Raw genomic sequence first — 25,432 nt, forward strand, 5'->3', positions numbered from 1 at the left:
AAGCTTGTCTCATTGGGCTACAAGCGGCAGTAAGCTTAGGCATCAAAAACCTCCGAGTACATGGGGATTCATCACTGATCATCAATCAAATTACAGGATCCTAGAAAATCCGAAGCGAAAGCCTCGCACCCTAATCAGGCTAAGATAGACCAAGTGGCTCAATTCTTCGATCACGTAACCTACTTACACCTACCTCGAGAGGAAAATCAATTTGCAGACGCTCTTGCGAAACTCGCATCTTTGATAAATATGCCAGATCACATGGTGGAAATGCCTTTGTGTATCGAACGACGGTCAGAGCCGGCTTATGTCCACCAAATCACCGATGAAGAAGAAATCGCACAGGAACCCTGGTTCCAAGCGATCCTGAATTTCAAGCTTAATGGTACCTATACACCAGATATGGACAAGAGGGGACAACGTGCTATACGCCTATTAGCTTCCCAATACATTCTGATGCAAGGAGAATTATACAAAAGAACACCTCTTGGTGTAGTCCTACGTTGCCTTGATCATTCACAGGCACGAAAGGTGATGGAAGAAGTCCACGACGGAGAATGCGGTCCTCACATGAGTGGGCCTATGATGGCAAAGAAAATCACACGTTTAGGGTATTATTGGACCACAATGGAATCTGATTGCATCAAATACGTGAGACATTGCCACAATTGCCAAATCTTCGGGAATGTAAAACATGTCCCTCCTTCGTTGCTATACACGATGACATCTCCTTGGCCATTTTCCGCATGGGGAATTGACATAATCGGGAAAATAACCCCAGCCGGAACAGGAGGTCACTGTTTCATTCTAGTGGCAATTGACTATTTCACCAAGTGGGTAGAAGCGGCTTCCTACACTGCTCTTACGGCTAAAAATGTGGCAAAATTCATACAAAACAACATCATCTGTCGATATGGTTGCCCACATGAGATCATCAGCGATAATGGGTCACACTTCCAAGCTGAAACCGAGCAATTGCTGGCCAAATATAAGATTAAGCATCACCACTCTTCGCCCTATAGACCACAGACTAACGGCGCGGTAGAAGCGGCAAACAAGAACGTTGTCACAATTCTCAAGAAAATGACTGACAACTACAGAGATTGACCAAGCAAGATACCCTTTGCTTTATGGGGATATCGTACATCAGTTAGGACGCCCACTGGGGCTACTCCTTTCTATTTGACCTACGGCATGGAGGCCGTACAACCAGTCGAGCTAGAAATACCATCCTTGCGCACTCTACTCGAAAGTCAAATCCCTGAAGCCAATTGGAAGAGGGATAGTGTGGACAAGGCCCTCGGGAACTGCGTCCGCGGGATCCACACTAGGCATAATCGACTCGAGGTTCTTTCGAATCGAATTAAGACAAATTAGAGTCGCCACCAAGTTTTTTGGGAACTTGGAACCGTTCAAGTCAACTTTACACCTTTCATCGAAAAGCATAAAGCCCATCGACTACGAGTGATTAAAGATAAAGACTTGTACCCTATATCACTCGATTGAATGACTCTCGTAATCCAATGGTATTTAGACGGATCCACAAACCATAGATCTTGAGTAAGGGGTGAGGGTACGTGTTGGGAAGCCCATAAGGACACCCAACCCCGCCCGTCAATAACGGCCTCTACTAAGTCAAGTATGGTTTTCAAACAAGGTCATAGCTACTACGATATATGATATGCAAACATCGTTTTAAACCCTAACATGTGACAACAATTTCTATGTCGTTTTAGATGCAACTAAACTAACTTTGTCAAAGTTGTAATTTAGCATGTGGGTTGATTGATCTAACAACATACAAAACAAAGCAAACAAGGCTTAAGGGGGAATGGGGGAGCCGTTGGGATCTACCTATTACAAACCAGGCATTTCATGCTGACACAACAATAAATTAAAGATACAACTCGATCTAAATACAATTGCTACATACAACACTATACACGACAACACACACGGCCAATCGGCCTAGAAAAGCGTGCACAAGAGGGGTGGCCCACGGCTTACATGACTCACGGCCTTGGGTCACTCCTCGTGATGTGTGCTTTCGCTCAATCTCATCGAATTAGACATAGGGCCGCACACCAAAGCATGCATTAGCATAAATCGGGCCATGTTGCTTTAAACAACATGCGATTTACTACGCTCTTACAAGCATTGGGGCACAACCATCTAACCAAACAAGACTAAGGTTTTTTGAAGGAGGTTTTGACTCGATAAAAGAAAACTAACTTGAAAATTACAACCAAACTAACAAACACGACTCGATAAACAAAGTAATTACAAGATACGAAATAACGAGATAAAGACGAGAAAAAAACGAGAAAAGGGACTACAAGGACACGGCCAAACACGGCCCACACGATCTATCATACCCTAATTCTTAGGTTAGATTCATTAGGTTAGATCGATGATTGCGAAACGGGTTAGGAACGAATTAGAAAACAAGTTACAAACGACGTTGATCGATTGAAAAGAGGTCTTGCAATTGTGTATTCTACACGGCTCAAAAGGGGTCAAATTAGGTCAAGTTCGCTAATTAATTTAACTCATCGAGTGTTAATAAGAAGGTGCTAATCACGCACTCTTATACTAGCGAGAAATTAGGTGAAAGAGAGAGATGCGTTCATTAAGTTCTGAAATTGTTAGTTGATTTTTAAAGCTATGTCGATGTACCCTAAAGTGTCTAATTAGGTTATTAAATTGATCTAATGTCATCTAAATAAGTCATATGTTAACAATCAGAGGTCATACTAACATGCAACGGGTCCTAAGGTGGGTCGAATTGCACGAGAGAAGAGGAGATGTCAAAAGCGAAGAACGAAGTTAAAATCGTTTTATTAATGCCCTACCTTGAACACGAGGATATGTAAATGAGACGGGGGTGTACGACCGACTGAAGTAGCGGTTTCTTTTCCCATCTCAAGTCAACGCGGGTGTTCATGGTGGTACTTTAACTCATACTCGGACTATACTAGTTTCATAGTTAATTTAAACGATAAATAAAAACCGATAAACAAACAAAACAAACTATAAAAGAACAAACATAAAAAACGAAAAAAAAAAGGAGAAAGAGGAGGATTTGATGCACCCTCAACCTACATGTATCGTTGACACCGTCTTGGGTCGTAATCGATGGTAGATTTTATCTCGAGAGGCCGTCGTCGACGAAGAAACAAAGCAAACACGCGTTTTTGGCAAATCTGGACAGCAACTTTCAAACAATGATTTCTCCCTCGTTTCACGATGAAAATTCGATTTAAAAGATGTTTTGAAAACTAGAAAGAGAGAAGAACATAGATATTAAAGCAACCCCTGCTCGTTTTGAGTTATTGGGCACGAAAAACGAGCACAAACAGAACTGGACAGACAGGAACAAACCGCGAAAACAGAGTGTATAACACTCTATTTTTCGAGGGATTTCGTGTACTCTCAAGGGCAATTTGGCTCGTAAATCTTTGTCTAATGTGTAGATAGATGTTATGTGGTTAATTAGGAACAAGAAAATCGAGTTTTGATGGAGGTTTGAGGGAGGAACGAATTGTTTTTCGAGGAGGACACACAAACAGTTTCAGTTTGTATGTCGATTTTGTGGAGGGTTTTTGAGAGGCAATTAGGGTTTGTTTCTGAGGTTTAAAGCTTGTGAGTGAAGGTAGGATGTATGGAGAACTTAGAGGAATGAATGTATGGTGAAGGGGTGGTATTTATAAGGAGTTAAAGTAGGTTAAAAGAGAGGGAGAGGCAATCGGGCTTCATCCCGTATGGCTGCTGTCCAGCAGCTTTTGTGAGGGTTTGAGGGGGGTTTTCTTGGTGATTAAGCTAGGATAATATGGGTAGGATACTAGGGTATGGGTTAGGGTTAATGGGTACGGGTCTTGGTGGTGTTTGGAGCGGGTTTTGGGCTCGGGAATGAGCTGCCAAAACAGGGGGCTGCTCGGTTTAGTGCGGGCAGTTTGGGGCCTGTTTTGGACGAGAATTTGGGCCGTGGTTAGGGGGTTCGAACAAGGGTGGATGGGTAGAGGCTTGGGTTGGTTAGTGTACTAGAGATTCGTGCCAATTCGTAAAGGAAACGGGCTCAAAAACCGAGATAAAATCGAGCTCAAAAACAAGTGTTCAAAACGAGTTCTTTTCGATTTTCAAATCGATTTTTCAAATCAATTAACCCATTAAAATAAATGACTTTTCAAATCAAATATACTCATAAAATGATTTTTTCAAATCAATATTTATTTTATTTTCAATAAAATAAACTTGGGAAAATAAATTCAAAATAAAATAAAATAAATTGAATTCACCTAAAAAAGCCACAATTTAAATATCATTTAAATTAATAAAATGAACTCACTAAAAAAAACATTAATTTAAATATCATTTAAATTAATAAAATGAATTCACTTAAAAAAAACATTAATTTAAATATCATTTAAATTAATAAAATACTTCATCGACGACGCCCATTCTACCTCGTAAAACGAACTCCAAATAATGACGATGACAACTAAAGAATACATGTGTCCTATCATCATCGGGTGTTTGTCGGGTTCTCTATAAATTCCAATATCGACGGATACGGGTATCTCTGAGCCCCCACTTTGACGAGGCTTGGACGGGCGAAAGTCAAAGTATACCCCAGTCCCTCTCGACCGAGGATTACGGGGTCGTTTATAGTCCATTAGACTTGCGTATATAAGCTCGCTTGACCACAAGAAGAGATCATACCCGAAACTTCGCCGAGGATTGACTCTTGCTTCTGTTGTGTCAAATTATCGTTGTTGGTCGTCGACCCATAAAGTGCATATATGGTGGATTGAGCCTTATTCTTAGGCGCCTACGTATCCGTTTCTGACGGAATCAAACCCGCGTCGTAGTTCGGCAACTGCTGACACATGCCCAAAGTTAATCATCTGCTGGCGTATGTCCAAAATTCATCATCTGTTGACATTTGCCCAAAATTTATCATCTGCTGGCGCTTGTCCGAATGGGACGGGACTTTCCAAGGAGGTTGTCGCCGCTTTCATCATTTGCTTTCAGCCACGGAATTCTTCCATTTCATACTCTTGTATTGAATCTAATTCTGAGTGGATGTCATCCATTTCATCTTGATAATGGTCTCTGAAGCCAACGGCTTCAGAGCCCCCAGTTTGCAATGGCTCTAAAGTCGAAGACTTTAGAGCCCCCAGTTGAAGCATATCCTGCTATATTTGAAACACAAAAATGTACTAGCAATAATCATCACATAAGCACATTTGGATCATCGATCTTGAAATTGGATCATTTGAAATACTGGGTCATCGACCCGAAAATTGAATTTGAAAATTTTGAATGATTGGGTCATCGACCCGAAAATTGAATTTGAAAATTTTGAATGATTGGGTCATCGACCCGAAAATTGAATTTAAAAATGTTGAAAGATTGGGTCATCGACCCGAAAATTGAATTTGAAAATGTTTAAATGATTGGGTCATCGACTCGAGAATTGAATTTGAAAATGTTGAAAGGTTGGGTCATCGACCCGTCATTTGAATTTGAAACGTATCATTTGGGTGTTGGGTCGTCGACCCAAAATTTGATTTTGAACTCTGAGGTTTGAACCTTGACTTGGATCATCTATCCATAATGCGCAAAAAGTTTTTGAAATTTTGAAATTCTGAAATATTTGGCATTTTGAAATCGAACCGTGATGGGTGAGCATGAAATACGACTCAGACACTCTGTATGACTCGTAAACCACGTGGGCGTAGCCCGCTACCGTAAAACAAAAAAGGAAAATAAAACCGTAAGTGTGCACGGGTTTTAATTCGATTATTGACTTGTTGAGGGTAGAAATGTAAATTGGCCATTCTGGCGCCAAAAGATGGCAAATGCGAATCACAAGGCCATCGGACTTGAGACAGAGATATCGTATGGCATGGGCGTGCTCCCAAGGGCACATGGGAATCAAGATCACTTGGCATTGACAAGGTGGATTAAACTCACGGAGCAACAACGTTGGCTTCGCCCAAACACTAAGCACAGGTTGATTTTATGAGAACAGTTGGACATCACACATCACTCTTGTTGGGAACATTCTGCCACTCTTCTCCTCGCCTCCTTTCTTTTCAGCGGGTTTTCATCATTTCTTGCCACCGCCTTCTTTCTTTTCAGCGGGCTTTTACTATTTTTCTTCCACGCCTTCTTTCTTTTCAGCGGGTTTTTCATATTTTCTGTTCCCAACACAAACTCACATCTATATGACTCAGCATCTTTGCCTAAACCGTTAGATAAAGCTCATTCCGAGACTTGACACTACTCATCTGAACCCATATCCTTATCCTAGCCTACATCGAGTGCTAAGACCAACTCAAACAAAGGTGGCTTCATTTGGACTTGGTTAAAACCCGTAAGAAACCGACAAGATGACAACTTGGTTGATGAGTGGATTGAATCCCTTATTCTGAAGGACTGCCTACGTATTCGCGTGGAGCGAAATCAAATCCGACGTAGTTCGATCATGGTGCATAAACATGGCATTTTGATTGTGTGTACACACTCGAAGGTTTCACCTAAGGTATCATGTCATATCCCATTCTAGCCTGTAAAGTACCGTTAAATCCCGTGTTTGGGGTTGGTACAAAAGGTTTTGATTCTTTGGGATGTGGAGCTTGGTAAAAATAGGTTCGTAAGGTAAACCATCATTCTGAAGGTTCGTTTTGTGGTGCTAAGGCCAAGGGCTATGGCTTATAACGTGGTTGGAAAAGGTGTCTCGGGTTTGATGAAACCCGAGTGCAAATAGGTTGGAAAACAATGTGGGTTCAAATCTCCATATCTGGACCCTAAAGGCTGGGTGTAACAGCACAAGCGGAATGATTCTCAAAATTCCTAACTATCCCCTTGTAACCGTCTCAGGAAGGACTTAGAGGGTAACGAGGTCACTACTTACTCTTTTGGGCTTCGTCCATTGAACCTCAACTATGGGTACTTGACTTGAATTTTGGCTTCCGTAACTTCGACATTCAACCAAAAAGCATTCCGCAATAACTTCAACATCTTTTTTCTTTTTTCTTTTTCTTTCATCTTTTTCCTATTTTTCTTTTTTTCTTTTTTTTTCATTTTTCCAATTTTTTTTTTTCATCATTTTTTTTTCATTTTTCCAATTTTTCTCTTTTTCTCATTTTTCATTCTTTTTCATCTTTTTTCTCTCTTTGAAAATGATCTTCTATTCATTCTCTTAGTCATAAATGGATACCTCTTGAAAACTGGGCTTCGCCAACTAATTTGGGTAAGAACTAACAATTCCTTGTTAGAACGGGTTGATATCTTCTCTCTTCGAGATGGGATGATTTTGTTGGGGAAAAGGCTTGCCTTCCATCATTGATAGGGGAAACAAGGAGCTAGTCCGGGTTTGTCATAGAATCATCTAAAAGCTTGTCACAAACATTGGTTCAGATGGAGGTTTTCTACCACCAGACATGGAATAGGTAAAGGAATCAAACACGGGATCCTAGTGTACCTTAAATTTTGAAATGGGACATATTTCTACTCCAGGGATGCCTTTGAGTGTGTTGTGCATTTTATCGTGTTTCGGAATGATTGAGGATTGGAAACAAGACATATTTGGAAACGAAACTGCAACTTTTTATTGGAAAGGCAATTGCTTAACAGACTCAAAGGAACGATTCCTAGGACACACCCTAGGTCATCGCGGGACAAACGACTCAACTTCAAGAAAAGAAAGTCCTAGACTCGACTCAACTAAGATAAGAAAATAGATCTCGACTCATAATTTTCAAATCTGATCTTGAGCTTTCTCTTGTTCAGCTATCAGCTTAGATGCTCGGCTCTGGTCCTTGATCCCTTTGATGGTCTGCCTCCATCCTGAGGTAGTCCTTTGAGGATCTACGCCAGTGATGAAGGTTGGTGAACCGAATTGTCTTTTATTAACTTCGTTAACGAGAGAAGTACATTCTAGAGTAAGACTCCCGACTTGAATTTCATTCTTCGGGTTTGGCAAGAATTCAAAGCAATCCACAAATATCTTCCCGATGAACACCCCTTTCAAGTGACATGGGCGTATAAGATGGGAATAATCGACATTGTCTTCGACAGAAACAAAGTTGGAGTGATCGCCAAATGGGTTGGTGATGTTATTGGGTTTAACAGTTGGGATCGGGAGTGTTCCATTCTCAATCATGTCTTGGATTTCGTGCTTCAGTCGATAGCACCTTTCAGTATCATGGCCTTTCCCTTGATGAAAGGCACAGTAGGCATTTGCTTTATACCATTTACCTTGTTGATCAGCGGGAGGGTCCGGAGTCGGACCAATAGGCTTCAGCTTTCCTTGGGCTATGAGCCTTTGGAGAGCGTATGTATAAGTACATCCGATATCGGTGAATGCCCTAGGTGTTTGGCGCTGCGACTTCTTCGATTGCCCTTCTAAGAGATTGATGGCTTCATCCATATGGGTCGTTGCTGGGGCCTTGCCCTTAGACGATGAGGCCCCTTGGTACCCTTTCGGCTTTTCAGCCTCTGCCCTTATGACATCATCTTCTACCTTTATCCCGATTCTTATCAATTCTTTGAAAGAGCCAAAATTCTGGTATTTCAGAGCATTGCGGTAAATAGGTCGTAGATTCTTTACAAACTTATCTACCATTTCAACTTCGTCGGGCTTCTTGGCTAACTTCACGCTTTCAGTAATACCATCTTGCAAGGAATTCAGTAAAGCCTTCTTTTTCTTTCTGTGTCATCACCTCCAATGTTCTTATGTTGGTTTGAATCTCGACATTATCAGCATAGTGCTTGCAGAACTCCACCATAATATCTTCGAAAGTGGGGAAGTTCTTAAGGTCCAGATTATAGAACCACGCCTTCGGGTGTTCATCCAGAGATTGAGCGAAAATTTCGGAGAGCATGTCGGCGGTACTCCCTTCGATGCTAAGTACCCCTTATAGGCCTTAACATGGTGGACTGGATCTTCTGTGCCCTTAAACTTTGGGATGTCAGTGAGTACCATGTTCGTGGGCAACTTATCCTGCACCGGGGCATAGGTCCTAGCATTCTCATAGTGGATGTTCTTCCCCTGGGAGAGTTTAAAACGGTCTTCGATGAACTTGAACCGTTTCTCCGGATCGATCGAGTGGGGTAGATAGAGGGGAATATTCACCCAGCTTAGATTCGATTGCATCCATTCGGGTCATCATGAGGTTCACGGCCTCGGTGAGCTTGTTAACAGCATCTTCCATTGCTTGACGTCGGGTTTTTGGCGGCCTTTCTACAAGAAAACCCCGAACCGAGTCAATATTTAAAGTAAGAGGCCCTGCACACTTAAGGACACGACCCCAACTTGACTCAAACAAAGACTCTACTTGAGACTGACTAACCAAAGGTTCGACTCAAGGTTGGATCTAGACCTTGGTTCATTTTAGACTCGACAAAACGACATGACTCACACTGTCATAAATCGGTTATAAACCGGACTCGGTGTGGCCAAACCCGTGATTGGACTAACATAGCCCATAGGTTCGGGTGAAACGCCTTAAACGGCCTAGCTTGGGCGTTTTTGTGGACTATCCTAGACCAAAAGGTCGACCAACATGACTCAAGGCCCAAGAGGTGAGCTTGGGTGACCCAAGAAGGTCGTGTTCTAGACTCTTAGAACGAAACACACCCGGCCTAACACGGCCATGACCCGGATACGACTTGACGCATTTCATGCTTGGTTGAGGTTCGAGAGGCACTTTGGATCGATTTTGAAAAACGAAAGATTGATTCGAAAATGAGATTTGAAATGGGCAGCATGCCGGCTATAAAAGCTCATTTTGGGCCGAAAATTCTAGTCCTATTTGGGCAGCATTCCGTGTTTTTAAAACCATGCTATTTTGAAAGTAAGTTGTTCAAAAGTTCGGTTTTGAAAAGGACATGGGAAATTTCGAAAAGACTGGGGAAAACAATTTGCACATTGTCATTCTCATGTTACAAGGATGTATGCTCCTAGACATCTCTAAGTCTCGGCAAGTCTTCTACAAGAAGGTCTATGCCCTCCATCCTTTTGCGGTCTTATAGAGCAAGGTGTCTTAAGGTAGAGTACCTAGAAGATCGTCCCCACCATCAAGAACCACGCGAGGTGAAGTGGAAGCGAGCAATGTGCAGCTTCCTAGCATAGTGGGACGTCGCCCCCACGCATCACGAAAAACGCCGGGACGACCGGGCAAGTCCTTAAGGGTTTATGCATGAATCGTAGCACTATGAGTAATGTTTTACTTTCCAACACTTTCTTTTCAAGTTTCACCTCGGAGGAAAAGACCCTAGAAATAAAGTGTAACTAGTCCTCTTTTCCCAAAGTAGAGTCGCCAAAAGCGTGGACAAGGCCCTCGGGATCTGCGTCCGCGGGATCCACACTAGGCATAATCGACTCGAGGTTCTTTCGAATCGAATTAAGACAAATTAGAGTCGCCACCAAGTTTTTTGGGAACTTGGAACCGTTCAAGTCAACTTTACACCTTTCATCGAAAAGCATAAAGCCCATCGACTACGAGTGATTAAAGATAAAGACTTGTACCCTATATCACTCGATTGAATGACTCTCGTAATCCAATGGTATTTAGACGGATCCACAAACCATAGATCTTGAGTAAGGGGTGAGGGTACGTGTTGGGAAGCCCATAAGGACACCCAACCCCGCCCGTCAATAACGGCCTCTACTAAGTCAAGTATGGTTTTCAAACAAGGTCATAGCTACTACGATATATGATATGCAAACATCGTTTTAAACCCTAACATGTGACAACAATTTCTATGTCGTTTTAGATGCAACTAAACTAACTTTGTCAAAGTTGTAATTTAGCATGTGGGTTGATTGATCTAACAACATACAAAACAAAGCAAACAAGGCTTAAGGGGGAATGGGGGAGCCGTTGGGATCTACCTATTACAAACCAGGCATTTCATGCTGACACAACAATAAATTAAAGATACAACTCGATCTAAATACAATTGCTACATACAACACTATACACGACAACACACACGGCCAATCGGCCTAGAAAAGCGTGCACAAGAGGGGTGGCCCACGGCTTACATGACTCACGGCCTTGGGTCACTCCTCGTGATGTGTGCTTTCGCTCAATCTCATCGAATTAGACATAGGGCCGCACACCAAAGCATGCATTAGCATAAATCGGGCCATGTTGCTTTAAACAACATGCGATTTACTACGCTCTTACAAGCATTGGGGCACAACCATCTAACCAAACAAGACTAAGGTTTTTTGAAGGAGGTTTTGACTCGATAAAAGAAAACTAACTTGAAAATTACAACCAAACTAACAAACACGACTCGATAAACAAAGTAATTACAAGATACGAAATAACGAGATAAAGACGAAAAAAAAGAAAAGGGACTACAAGGACACGGCCAAACACGGCCCACACGATCTATCATACCCTAATTCTTAGGTTAGATTCATTAGGTTAGATCGATGATTGCGAAACGGGTTAGGAACGAATTAGAAAACAAGTTACAAACGACGTTGATCGATTGAAAAGAGGTCTTGCAATTGTGTATTCTACACGGCTCAAAAGGGGTCAAATTAGGTCAAGTTCGCTAATTAATTTAACTCATCGAGTGTTAATAAGAAGGTGCTAATCACGCACTCTTATACTAGCGAGAAATTAGGTGAAAGAGAGAGATGCGTTCATTAAGTTCTGAAATTGTTAGTTGATTTTTAAAGCTATGTCGATGTACCCTAAAGTGTCTAATTAGGTTATTAAATTGATCTAATGTCATCTAAATAAGTCATATGTTAACAATCAGAGGTCATACTAACATGCAACGGGTCCTAAGGTGGGTCGAATTGCACGAGAGAAGAGGAGATGTCAAAAGCGAAGAACGAAGTTAAAATCGTTTTATTAATGCCCTACCTTGAACACGAGGATATGTAAATGAGACGGGGGTGTACGACCGACTGAAGTAGCGGTTTCTTTTCCCATCTCAAGTCAACGCGGGTGTTCATGGTGGTACTTTAACTCATACTCGGACTATACTAGTTTCATAGTTAATTTAAACGATAAATAAAAACCGATAAACAAACAAAACAAACTATAAAAGAACAAACATAAAAACGAAATAAAAAAAGGAGAAAGAGGAGGATTTGATGCACCCTCAACCTACATGTATCGTTGACACCGTCTTGGGTCGTAATCGATGGTAGATTTTATCTCGAGAGGCCGTCGTCGACGAAGAAACAAAGCAAACACGCGTTTTTGGCAAATCTGGACAGCAACTTTCAAACAATGATTTCTCCCTCGTTTCACGATGAAAATTCGATTTAAAAGATGTTTTGAAAACTAGAAAGAGAGAAGAACATAGATATTAAAGCAACCCCTGCTCGTTTTGAGTTATTGGGCACGAAAAACGAGCACAAACAGAACTGACAGACAGAACAAACCGCGAAAAAACAGAGTGTATAACACTCTATTTTTCGAGGGATTTCGTGTACTCTCAAGGGCAATTTGGCTCGTAAATCTTTGTCTAATGTGTAGATAGATGTTATGTGGTTAATTAGGAACAAGAAAATCGAGTTTTGATGGAGGTTTGAGGGAGGAACGAATTGTTTTTCGAGGAGGACACACAAACAGTTTCAGTTTGTATGTCGGTTTTGTGGAGGGTTTTGAGAGGCAATTAGGGTTTGTTTCTGAGGTTTAAAGCTTGTGAGTGAAGGTAGGATGTATGGAGAACTTAGAGGAATGAATGTATGGTGAAGGGGTGGTATTTATAAGGAGTTAAAGTAGGTTAAAAGAGAGGGAGAGGCAATCGGGCTTCATCCCGTATGGCTGCTGTCCAGCAGCTTTTGTGAGGGTTTGAGGGGGGTTTTCTTGGTGATTAAGCTAGGATAATATGGGTAGGATACTAGGGTATGGGTTAGGGTTAATGGGTACGGGTCTTGGTGGTGTTTGGAGCGGGTTTTGGGCTCGGGAATGAGCTGCCAAAACAGGGGGCTGCTCGGTTTAGTGCGGGCAGTTTGGGGCCTGTTTTGGACGAGAATTTGGGCCGTGGTTAGGGGGTTCGAACAAGGGTGGATGGGTAGAGGCTTGGGTTGGTTAGTGTACTAGAGATTCGTGCCAATTCGTAAAGGAAACGGGCTCAAAAACCGAGATAAAATCGAGCTCAAAAACAAGTGTTCAAAACGAGTTCTTTTCGATTTTCAAATCGATTTTTCAAATCAATTAACCCATTAAAATAAATGACTTTTCAAATCAAATATACTCATAAAATGATTTTTTCAAATCAATATTTATTTTATTTTCAATAAAATAAACTTGGGAAAATAAATTCAAAATAAAATAAAATAAATTGAATTCACCTAAAAAAGCCACAATTTAAATATCATTTAAATTAATAAAATGAACTCACTAAAAAAAACATTAATTTAAATATCATTTAAATTAATAAAATGAATTCACTTAAAAAAAACATTAATTTAAATATCATTTAAATTAATAAAATACTTCATCGACGACGCCCATTCTACCTCGTAAAACGAACTCCAAATAATGACGATGACAACTAAAGAATACATGTGTCCTATCATCATCGGGTGTTTGTCGGGTTCTCTATAAATTCCAATATCGACGGATACGGGTATCTACAGAGCCCCCACTTTGACTGAGGCTTGGACAGGGCGAAAGTCAAAGTATACCCCAGGTCCCTCTCGACCTGAGGATTCTGCGGGTCGTTTATAGTCCATTAGACTTGCGTATATAAGCTCGCCAGCCACAAGAAGAGATCATACCTGAAACTTCGCTGAGGATTGACTCTTGCTTCTGTTGTGTCAAATTATCGTTGTTGGTCGTCGACCCATAAAGTGCATATATGGTGGATTGAGCCTTATTCTTAGGCGCCTACGTATCCGTTTCTGACGGAATCAAACCCGCGTCGTAGTTCGGCAACTGCTGACACATGCCCAAAGTTAATCATCTGCTGGCGTATGTCCAAAATTCATCATCTGTTGACATTTGCCCAAAATTTATCATCTGCTGGCGCTTGTCCGAATGGGACGGGACTTTCCAAGGAGGTTGTCGCCGCTTTCATCATTTGCTTTCAGCCACGGAATTCTTCCATTTCATACTCTTGTATTGAATCTAATTCTGAGTGGATGTCATCCATTTCATCTTGATAATGGTCTCGAAGCCAACGCTTCAGAGTCTCCCGATTCTGAATGGCTCTAAAGTCGAAGACTTTAGAGCCCCCAGTTGAAGCATATCCTGCTATATTTGAAACACAAAAATGTACTAGCAATAATCATCACATAAGCACATTTGGATCATCGATCTTGAAATTGGATCATTTGAAATACTGGGTCATCGACCCGAAAATTGAATTTGAAAATTTTGAATGATTGGGTCATCGACCCGAAAATTGAATTTGAAAATTTTGAATGATTGGGTCATCGACCCGAAAATTGAATTTAAAAATGTTGAAAGATTGGGTCATCGACCCGAAAATTGAATTTGAAAATGTTTAAATGATTGGGTCATCGACTCGAGAATTGAATTTGAAAATGTTGAAAGGTTGGGTCATCGACCCGTCATTTGAATTTGAAACGTATCATTTGGGTGTTGGGTCGTCGACCCAAAATTTGATTTTGAACTCTGAGGTTTGAACCTTGACTTTTCAAATCAAATATACTCATAAAATGATTTTTTCAAATCAATATTTATTTTATTTTCAATAAAATAAACTTGGGAAAATAAATTCAAAATAAAATAAAATAAATTGAATTCACCTAAAAAAGCCACAATTTAAATATCATTTAAATTAATAAAATGAACTCACTAAAAAAAACATTAATTTAAATATCATTTAAATTAATAAAATGAATTCACTTAAAAAAAACATTAATTTAAATATCATTTAAATTAATAAAATACTTCATCGACGACGCCCATTCTACCTCGTAAAACGAACTCCAAATAATGACGATGACAACTAAAGAATACATGTGTCCTATCATCATCGGGTGTTTGTCGGGTTCTCTATAAATTCCAATATCGACGGATACGGGTATCTACAGATAGATATGAAGAACTCATCCTCCTGGATGAACGTAGGCTACGCGCCTTACATAATGTCCAAACATATCAAGCACGTATCAAACGAGCTTTCAACAAAAGAGTTAGGCCAAGGAACATCAAAGAAGGAGACTTAGTACTCAAATCAATTAGAGCTCTTTTACCTGTCGACCCAAGGGGAAAATTCAAACCTAATTGGGCCGGACCATATCTAGTCAAATCCATACTTCCAGGGGGTGCGGTTAGAATCACAGACCTAGATGGGAATGAGTTTTCAAACCCCACAAACCTTGACCAACTGAAACGATACTATGCCTAGAATAGGACAAAAACGCGCCTCGCGTAAACCCATGTGTTGCTCCTGTGGCGCTAAGTAAACGGCCCCTGGCCAAGCTGAAATAAGCTAAGTGTCACTATGCTCTTGCATTTTGACAAGATTGTCATCCTCATATCATCAAATAAACTAAATTCGCACCTTGAGAACAAGCAAAAGCTCATGCTTATTTTCTATGTTCATTACAAGCTCTTGCTTCGAACAATTATTCTTTTACATTTACTCGAACTACGCGCAAGGGTTTGATTTCGCTTTTTAAGTGAATACGTAGGCAATCCTTCACGGGATTCAACCCAATATACCTAAAATGTAAATAGAAGGACATTTGCATTGCATTTGAAATTCGACAAGAATAATAAAAGAAAATCACAGCGGTTTCTTAACCATTCAACCTTTTTCCATTCGCTTTCTAATAATAATAATACGATACATAATAAAAATAGAATAGGCTAGGATTCTAAAAATCCCTCCTTTTTATTACAACAATAATAATAATAATAATAATCAAATAATAAATAAGGACTCGGGCTATTCCTCCATCTTCCCCTTGCCCTTGTCATTCCTGTCATATTTCTTGTCACGACCTCGAGCCGGACGCTCTTGCACCACTTCAGACCTAATCACCAACGGTCTTTCTCGAGGCCTGACTCTTCCATTATTGCCAACCACCATTTCCGCAACAGGAGTAGTCTTTGATTTCTTCGAAGGATGGATGACCTGAAATCCAGCTTCTTCTTCTCCTTCTGTCAGATGCTTCTCCTTCTCTTTCTCTCCCTCGCGCACCTTGTAGTCAACAGGCTCGCGTTTCCTCAGTCTTTCGCGTTCTTCCGAAGTCGCGGCCTTTCTCCACCTCAGATAGGAATCCGACACCCACAAAGCATTGGCGGAGAAGCTCAAGAACCACATGTTCCTTTGGGCCCATTTGATGGCCCACTCTCTTCGGCTCTCGATGGTAAGCGCTACAGCAGTCTGCGGAACGGTATCAAGCCTCGGGATAGTCTGCTTCAGCCCAACTTGCCTCATCAATCTTTCCGGAAAGATGCATACCATGAACTCCAACCCCGGAATGCGCACGGACCTAGTGGGATCCAAAGAAGACACTCCAGTGACAGACTTAAGGTGCCACCACGGTACGACCCACCTAACCAACGGGCCATCATCACTCTTCAGCTTATTCTTCTAATAATCGCAGACCCGGGTGAAGTCCACCATGTACAACCGCGTCCTCATCGCAATCATACGGGAATGATAGGAAAGTGCATGAGCTGGGGGCTCGAGCAGTCGGAGCCGTTCCATAAGCCAAACCTACCAAAAGAAGGTATTAGACACCGGGAAAAAAAAAAAAAAAAAAAAAAAAAACAAAAAAAAAAAAAAAAAAAAAAAAAAAAAAAAAAAAAAAGGTGTCTTTTACCTGTAGGATAACGGGACTCCCCAAAAATGGAAGATCGCGGTTGGATTTCCTATTATCCAAACCCAAGATAATCTCCCCTAAGCACAAGCAAGCTGGGCTCCTGCGCAGCTCCATTTGTTCGATAAGACCCAAAAGACGGGGATCACCTCGCAAATCTTCATCAACGTGTCCATGAAAGACATACACATGCAACAAACAAAAGCCAAATGCTCTCCTCCGAGCGACATAAGAGACAGTGGGGTCAGCCCTGTTGATGAATCGGTCTACAAAGTCCAGCATTCTCACGCCTTTCGGGGTAACCAAGCGATCCACCTCGAGTCTAGTCAATCCGAGCAAGTCTCTGAATTTGGTCTTATACCCTTGTGAAGTGGAAGGAATGGCAGGTAGATGCTCGGGGTCCCACCCACCAATAGCAGCAATTTCTTCCGGAAAAGGACAAATATCACCACCTGGGAACGCGAAAACATGACAATTTGGGTCCCAGTAGTCAAGGCAAGCATCCAAGAACGGTTTTACAACCTTAATGAGTTTCAAACTCAATAGAGACCCAAGGTTATGAGCACCCATGTCGTGCTTCTCAACATTCGAGAATTCATTAGTCCATTCTTTCAAGCGGATCTCCAAAGTATTCATGCTGACAATTTTCTCTTGAAAATTTATTTTGGGAGTTTTTATGAGGATTAACGGAGAAGAGACGAAAGAATTATATGATTTAAAGCTTCGTCGACGCTTCTATTTATACTAATTCTTTGTTTTCCAAAATCCGCCGAAGGGACGGGCTTGGGAACAGGCGCAGCCGCCTCTCGCGCCTATTCAAAGGGGACGCACGATCTTTGCGCCTCTTCCCAGACTCACTTTCTGCGATTTCCGCGTTTGGATCTTTCCTAATTCTATAACGAATAATTTCCTATTCCTACGGGATTTTATTTTGGTAAATACGAGCAGTTTACCATGTTTCAAATTTCCTAAATTCGCGGGCACGCATTTCGAGGCGACGTCGACACCTTCGCCATTTTCATCGCACTTAATTCTTCTTTATTTTAATTCATTTATTTATTCTTAGGAAATAAATTTCATTTCTTATTTTTAGGAAGTAAATTTCATTTTTAGGAAATAATTTTCTTTTGTTTTCATTTCAACATTTTCATTTCTACACTTGTAGATTTCTCTTTTTTCTTTTTTTTTTAGGGGGTAACCCTCCCTACCGTCCGGTCACTTCCGGCAAATTTTTTGCATTTTTTTGAGTCTCATTTTTGCGCTAATTAAGGCCATATGTGTATAAAATGTATGTTTTGGTGAGATTTCCATGTAAATTTCGGCAGCATGACGGCGTAAACCGTTGTTTACCAAACCTGTTCAAGAACTAACCTGCAGGTACAAGCAACACAACCCAAAGAAAAAGGCACTCGGGCCATCATGTATACAAATGTACAAGCAACCGGGGCTCGCGCCCGAATCAAGTCCAAAGTCCAGTAACCGGGGCTTGCGCCCAAACAAGTCCAAAAAAATGTTCAAAATCAGATGTACAAGCCTACAAAGCTACGCAGAACTACTGCTGGGCACCCTCCAACTCAGCAACCCTCGCCGTAAGAACAGCAATCTCGGCGTCCCGAAACTCGAGCTCCCTCGACAGACGAGCGGTCTCCTCCCGAGACTGGGCCAACTCTCGCTCCAGCTCACGACCAGCCTGCAGACAGAAATAAATTGGCTCATGTCAATCAACTCAAACAAAACTGAAAATCAAAAATCAAAAGAAATCAAATGAGGTTCATACCTGACGATCTCGACCACCGACGAGCGCCTCGATGGCAGTAGCTCGTAGCCGATTGGCCACCCTCCATAGTGCCACGAACCGAGATGGCGCGACCTGCATTTCAAAAGAAATTCTCAGTAAAGTAAACAAGTTCAGTCAAATGTGTTCTTACACGAAAGGTATATAAGCTGGAGGCTCACCCTCCGAATCGATCTTGCCCGCCATCGTCTAGGCCAGCATCCGTCACAGCTACGTCAAAGTCACGCAACTCGGAGATCGTCGTCCTCCCAGTCGCGTCAGTGTACTCAAGGGTCTCGGGGTACACTGGGGGCTCGATGCCCGCCGCCTCAACCTCCTGCAAAGACAAATAGCTCTCATTAATCGATGATCTTTCATCGTAATTCCCGAAATCAAATCAAGAAAATAAAAGATACTCACCACTACTGGCCAGTACGCCAACCTCCCGTAAAGGAACGCTGAGTAGTCCTCGTCGAGGAGCGAGAAGAAGGTCGTCGCCACGGCACTGCCAAGTCCGCCCCCCTCTCAGCCTCAGTAGGCTCCCTGAACATCGTCCTCGGAGGGTCAATGGGAACCGTCAACGCGCCCCGAGAGCACTGACGAGCCAAGCGCTCGCCCAGATACCACATAGGACCCATCGACGTCCACAACAGCAGTCGACTCGAGCTCCTAGGTCGAAGGACCTCAGCGACAAAAGGAGGCGCACCAGCGTACTCCGCCCAAGGTCTGGGCACCCACTGCGACAAGATAAGGCAAAGATCATTCCTACGATCAAGTGGAAGCAAAGGATAAGAAATATAAATGAATACGAGTGGGATACTCACGCTGTTCAGCTGAAGGGCGTTCACATCCCGCCGGTACACATTGTGAGAAGAGCGCTTGCTCTTCGTCCGGCACATCACCCAATCCCTCACCACGGGATAGGCCTTCTCCAGCGGCTCTGTCCTCTTGGGCGCGAGACTCGGGAAGTAAGAGTACACCCAGGCCTATAAAACAGAATAATCAATGACGATCTTTCGTAATTCGATAAAGAAAGGAATTTACTTTGGTCTAAAGGAAGGTTCATACCTCCAACAGTAGTCCAGGTCCGACAGCGCCGGGAGAAGTCCCCTTCTCCATCAACTCCGGACGAACCATGGCCCTCATGAAGCGGATGAGGACCGCAAAGCCAGCAGTGACCCAGTCCCAACGCCCTAGGGAACTCGGTCGAAAAGAAAGGGAAGAAGCTTCGTCGATAGCCTCTCACCCTTGTCTCCGAGGTAAATCGAAGACAGGAACCACCAAAGCCACAGACGAGCTCTCTGCTCACCATACGAGGAGGAGGAGCGATCTCCCTCCCATCGATCGTCACCCGCGCCGGGGTCTTCCCCGCAAAGTAGTCTCGGACGTAGGTGCGGGTACCAAACCCGGATCGCAACAGCCTTCGGCGACAAGTTCCAGCCGATCAACCTCCTCGCCTCGGCCGAATCCGCCCTCATAGCGCCTCTCGGCCACACCATCTCCTCGGTCTCACACGGCAGACCAGAAATCATGCCGTAATCCTCCAGAGTAACTCCCACCTCACCGAAAGGCAGGTGAAACGTGCAAGTCGTATCCCAGAATCGATCCAAGAAAGCGCGGACCAGGCTAAGGTTAGCCCGCAACTTCCTCTTCACGATATCCCTCCAGACCTGAACTAGAGGACCGAACGCTCCACGCTCGATCATGGCCCTCTCCTCCGCCGACAGCTGCTCGTAGTGCTCCATCGCTGTCGTGTAACCCGAGAACGACCTGATGTTCCCGGTCTCCTATTATAATTTGAAACAAAGCTATCTTTAGTTTTGAATGAAATTTGCAAGAAGTTTGGACAAAAAGAATGAAAGAGAATAGGTAATGAGTAGTGAATTCTTTTTTACCAAGCTCTTCACCGTCCTGTAGGACAGGTGACCCTCTGCAGCCCACACGAGGTGCCTACTCTCCCGTGTCTCGGCCACGCAGAGCTCCCCTCGGTGACGACCTCCTCGCCTCACGTTGGCCCGTCTCGGGGCCTCCTCCTCCTCCTCCTCGACGGCCTCCTCCTCGTGAGCCTCGCCTCCAGTAGCCATCGCCGCATCGGTGAAGGCCTGCTCCAAAGCCTCCTCAACCGTAACGACGTCTATCTCCATGGGAGTCCTCCCAGAAGTAGAAGCCTCATCACCTGCAACGTTAAAATAAATTCAGGCCGCGTCACATGACGACAAGCCTTTGTTAAGGAGTTTTCGAGCCTCCAGAGCCCTGAAAACTGCCCTCTTCTGGCCATTTTTGGCCATATTCCCACCAACCCGATCACTCAAGTGATAAATTGGGTCAAGTCAAGCCCAAGTCAAAGCCTAGTTCCGGGTTCAAGTCGAAAATTCGGCAGCATTTCGTTATAACGGCGATTATGCCCTAGAAAGGTGCCCTGAAAAAGTTGTCACAAATCAAAATTTTGAGATGGCAGGAAGTTTACCCATCATCCAAGGATCCCAAATATCAAATTTCATCGCCAATGGACAATCCTAAGGCTATTTTCGAAGCAATTTACGGTTCAGCTGTAAAACCGTCTCAAAATTCGCTCAAGGGGTCAAAACTCGATGAAAATTCAAAACAAATACATGGTTATGTTCCTAACATTGCCTACTATCCATTTCTAGCATCAATTTGGCCAAGCAAATTCATTTGGGGGAAAAGCCCCAAATTTTCGATCAAAAGGGTCGAAAACCCTAATTCTCGCGGCTCAAAATTCGACAAATGTAAATGATTAATGCAAGATTAAGACACATACCTCGATTAGTCATGTGTAATGCAAGCATTTGGATCAAACCTTGGCGGAAATGGTGAAGATTTGAGAGAGAAATTGAAGAAATTGAGTTTCGAAATAATGAAACATAATCCTTCTGATTTCGCGTTTTTACGCGGAAATAGCCAAATTGGGGAAAAGACGCAAGGGCGCTGCGCTCTTCTTCAAGAGACGCAGCTCTTGCTGCGCCTCTTCCTTGTGTTCCCTCCATACGAATTTTCAAAAATTCGTTATGAGTTCGTTATTTGTGGGCCCATCTTTGGTGCGCCTCTTCTTCAACGCTATTATATTCTTTTGGTCCGTTTCGATGGTTTTCTTTCGTTCCGGTCCGCGTTTTATCCAGCGCGACAGTATTTTGCGGTATTGTCCAAGATCATTTTATCCCGCGCAGCAGTATTTTGCAGTAGTGCTCAAGATCATTACGTCCCCGGCGCAGTAGTATTTTGCAGTACTGCTCACTCAAGATTTCTTTCACGACGATCAAGATGTTCCTAGTCGTCTGTCCCGCGCAGTAGTATTTTGCAGTACTGCTCACTCAATATTTCTTTCGCGACGATCAAGATGTTCCTAGTCGTCAAAATATTCCCCCAGCAAGAGTTTGTTTGAGACCGACGCAAGCAGATTCAACCTCAAGTTTCGCCAGAGTTCGCTTGAGACCGAAACAAGCGGATTCCCCAGCAGTTTCTACCGACGTCCTGCTGCTTTCAATATTTCTTGTTTCCCCGCGAAGTTCGATTAAGTCTCAGGTATGATCTCTCCTTATGGCTGGCGAGCTTCCTTACGTAGTCTAATGGACTTTAAACGACCCTCCCCGATAGTCGACAGACTCTAAAATGTTCCCGACGATAGGTCCTTGGCTCAGACCCCTCGAGCCGCCTCTCGTCGCCATAGTCGTCAGGTTGTAATCTTCGATTGACCTGATGGCTATACTTTGACTTTCGCCTTGTCCAAGCCTCAGTCAAAGTGGGGGCTCTGTAGACACCTCATTTCTACACCTCCCGCAAACCACCTAGTGATGATTGGGCCGCATGTTCGATTCGCGGAACGATTTGTGACAGTTCGTAAAATTATCATCAAGTGATTGCTCAAATATTGATGTCGACCTCATAATTGTCATCTACGTTCTGATACGGTCGTTTTGGCAGTAATTAGAGTACATTCGGAGTCCGGGTCAAAAACCGTCTCCATTTTCTGATAACTGTTAAATCCCGAGTCAGAATGTTCTGGAATGTTCCGGATATTTCTATTCCATATTTCATAAATTTTATCTTTTGGCAAATAATATCCCGTAATATTCACAAGATAATCGAATTATTTCCGTCCTACCATAACTCAAACGCGAAATCTTTCTTCAAAGAGAGGAAACCTCCAGGAATAGACGCAACGCAGTCTTTGCGCCTCTTCCAAGGGACGCATGATGGGCTGCTGCGCCTCTTCCCAAGCCCTTCTTTGCATGATTTACGTATCTTTTTTATATCTTTCCGAGATTCACTTCCAAAGAGTCTCCGAAACCCTATTCCTCCGCGTGATTAGTATAAATAGGAGCTTTCGTTCCTCATATTTCTCACGCGAGTGTCCGCCCTTCTCTTCTCCCTTTGCATTCTAGACTTCGTTCTTACTAATTGGTGCCTACGTGCTTGGACTTCCGACCACGTAAGCTCGGATCTTTCCGGGTACCAGCCTCTCCGTTGCATGACCGACCAATTTGACCAACTACACTCAATCAACTTTAATTAATCAATCGTTTTCCTCTTACGAGGGCACTCTCTTTGCATTCGCGTCGAGCATCACTAGTCGATATCTTAGTTCATCTCGTTTCGTCAACATGTAAGTCTGAGGGTGTATAATCCTCCTTTTATTTATTGTATTTTACTTATCGTATCATCGTTGTAAGATTTATGTCGAATACACCATTAAAACCGATTTCTAAAACCGTGCTTTGAAACTCTGTTTTTGCGGATTTCCAGTAGACAGACGTCGAGAAAAGACGCAGCAACTGCTGCGCCTCTTCGAAGGAGCGCAGTTCCTGCTGCGCCTCTTCGTGAGGCTGCCGCAGTTCCTGCTTCTTTTCTTCTTCCTCGTCCTCTGTAATTCGCTTTCTTTTTATCTGTTATTTGTTTGTCCGTTAATTCTTTGATATAATCGTCACTGATAATTCATATGTATATTGTATCACATAATTCATCATTCATTCACATGTTTCAATCGTCATAAGTCCGACTTAAATCCCTTATAATCCAATATTTGCGGGTTTTCGTCATTAAATTCAATCCAGGTTTTAGAGATTCAATTTCATCAATATTGAGTTTCTGGAATTCACCTTTGATATATTTGCATCCATATTCATTGTTAATTCGTCACATTCATCATACTTAATCTAAATAATTTGTTTAGTTAGTTTGTTAATTCGTTTATCATTCATCCATGTAAATAATCCGTCTCATCCATGTTTTACTGTTCTCATGACCCCATTCATATGTTAAATAACCTATTAACCACTTTCATCCGAGTAAATAATTTTAATCCATCATTAAAATCACCAATCGACATTAATGATTTGCAGTTCCAGCTTCACAGCCAGAACTCACCCTTGGAACAGACGCAGCGTCTGCTGCGCCTCTTCCAGAGGGCGCAGTCCTGCTGTGCCTGTTCCAGGATTAGTTCTGTCCCTGAACTCCGTTTCTGCCTTGACGTAATTAATTAGGCTACGTATTAATTAACTATTATTCGTATTATCGCTAATTCCTGTTCGTTATTTCTTTTAATTTATTCTTTTATCTCTTTTTCTCAAATTATCCGTTTTAAAGGTATTTTCGACATAAATCGCCTATTCCATTGTAATACATAGTTGTTGTATTTCTTTTATCACATTGTTTGTATGCTTTCACATGTAAACAAGCATTAAATCCTATTTCGACCAAATTGTATGCTAATTACGTGTCAACCGACCTAGTTAAATTCTCACATGCTAGGATTAATCTATTGGATGTTGCATTGCATGCATATAGCCGACGATATATCGAGTACAAATAACTCCCCTAATCATTAGTAGAGGCCGCTATCGAGGCGGGCGGGATTAGGTGTTCGATCAAAAGAGCTTCCTAATACGTACCCTCACCCCTTACTCCAGATCTCCGTGAGCACCCGTGTTCATTGGCATCCACGAGAGTCATTCTAGGCATAGAATGCTAAGGGTAACGATTACTTAGTGTTCATGTCACTACTTTGTGTCTTGACATGACACGAGGTACTCGAACGGTTCCAATTTCCCATAAAAATTGGTGGCGACTCCATACAAAATGCAAACGCTTGATCCCCGTTTCTCACCAAGCGCCCCCGTGGGCGGCCCGCTGTCCACATCTAGTAACCGCATTAAACCTACGATAATCTATACAAACTCTCCACCCGTTTTGGATCCTAGTGGGTACAAGCTCACCATCTTTGGTCTCAACTACGGTCACCCCAGACTTTTTAGGCACTACTTGGGTAGGACTCACCCATTTACTATCAGAAATAGGATAAATCATACCTACTTGAAGCAATTTGAGAACTTCTTTCTTCACTACCTCCATCATAGGATGATTCAATCGACGTTGTGGTTGCCTTACCGGTTTAGCATCATCCTCTAGCAAAATCCGGTGCATACAAGTACTTGGACTAATGCCCTTGATGTCGGCAATAGCCCAACCAATAGCTAATTTGTTCTCCACAAGTACATCTTTCAACCTTGCTTCTTGTTCCTCGGTGAGCTTACTAGAGATGATAACAGGAAGTGTTTCTCCCTCACCAAGGAAGATACACTTCAAATGCTCAGGTAGAGCCTTAAGTTCTACCACAGGTGCCTGCAAACCAGATGGCAACAATTTCTCCGAAGGAACAGTTAATGGCAATTTATTATTAAAATCCAAAGGAAGCTCCTCCAACTTATGTAAATCGGCCACAACCTCCTTCAAGTTAGCAGAAAAAACATATTCTACCTCTTAACCATCCACACTATTTTCCAAAGCCATCTGCGACTCATCATCACCATTAAAACCAAAGAAATCTTGGGCCAAAGGGTCAATAATATCAA

At 42.5% G+C, this 25,432-nt stretch overlaps 1 pseudogene; it reads right to left on the minus strand.

Annotated features, from left to right (window-relative positions):
* Positions 1-25,432, minus strand: part of LOC141640853 (uncharacterized) — a 36,181-nt pseudogene that overhangs the window by 9,707 nt on the left and 1,042 nt on the right.

The sequence above is a fragment of the Silene latifolia genome, chromosome 2, assembly GCF_048544455.1.
Source record: "Silene latifolia isolate original U9 population chromosome 2, ASM4854445v1, whole genome shotgun sequence".
Taxonomy (NCBI): domain Eukaryota; kingdom Viridiplantae; phylum Streptophyta; class Magnoliopsida; order Caryophyllales; family Caryophyllaceae; genus Silene; species Silene latifolia.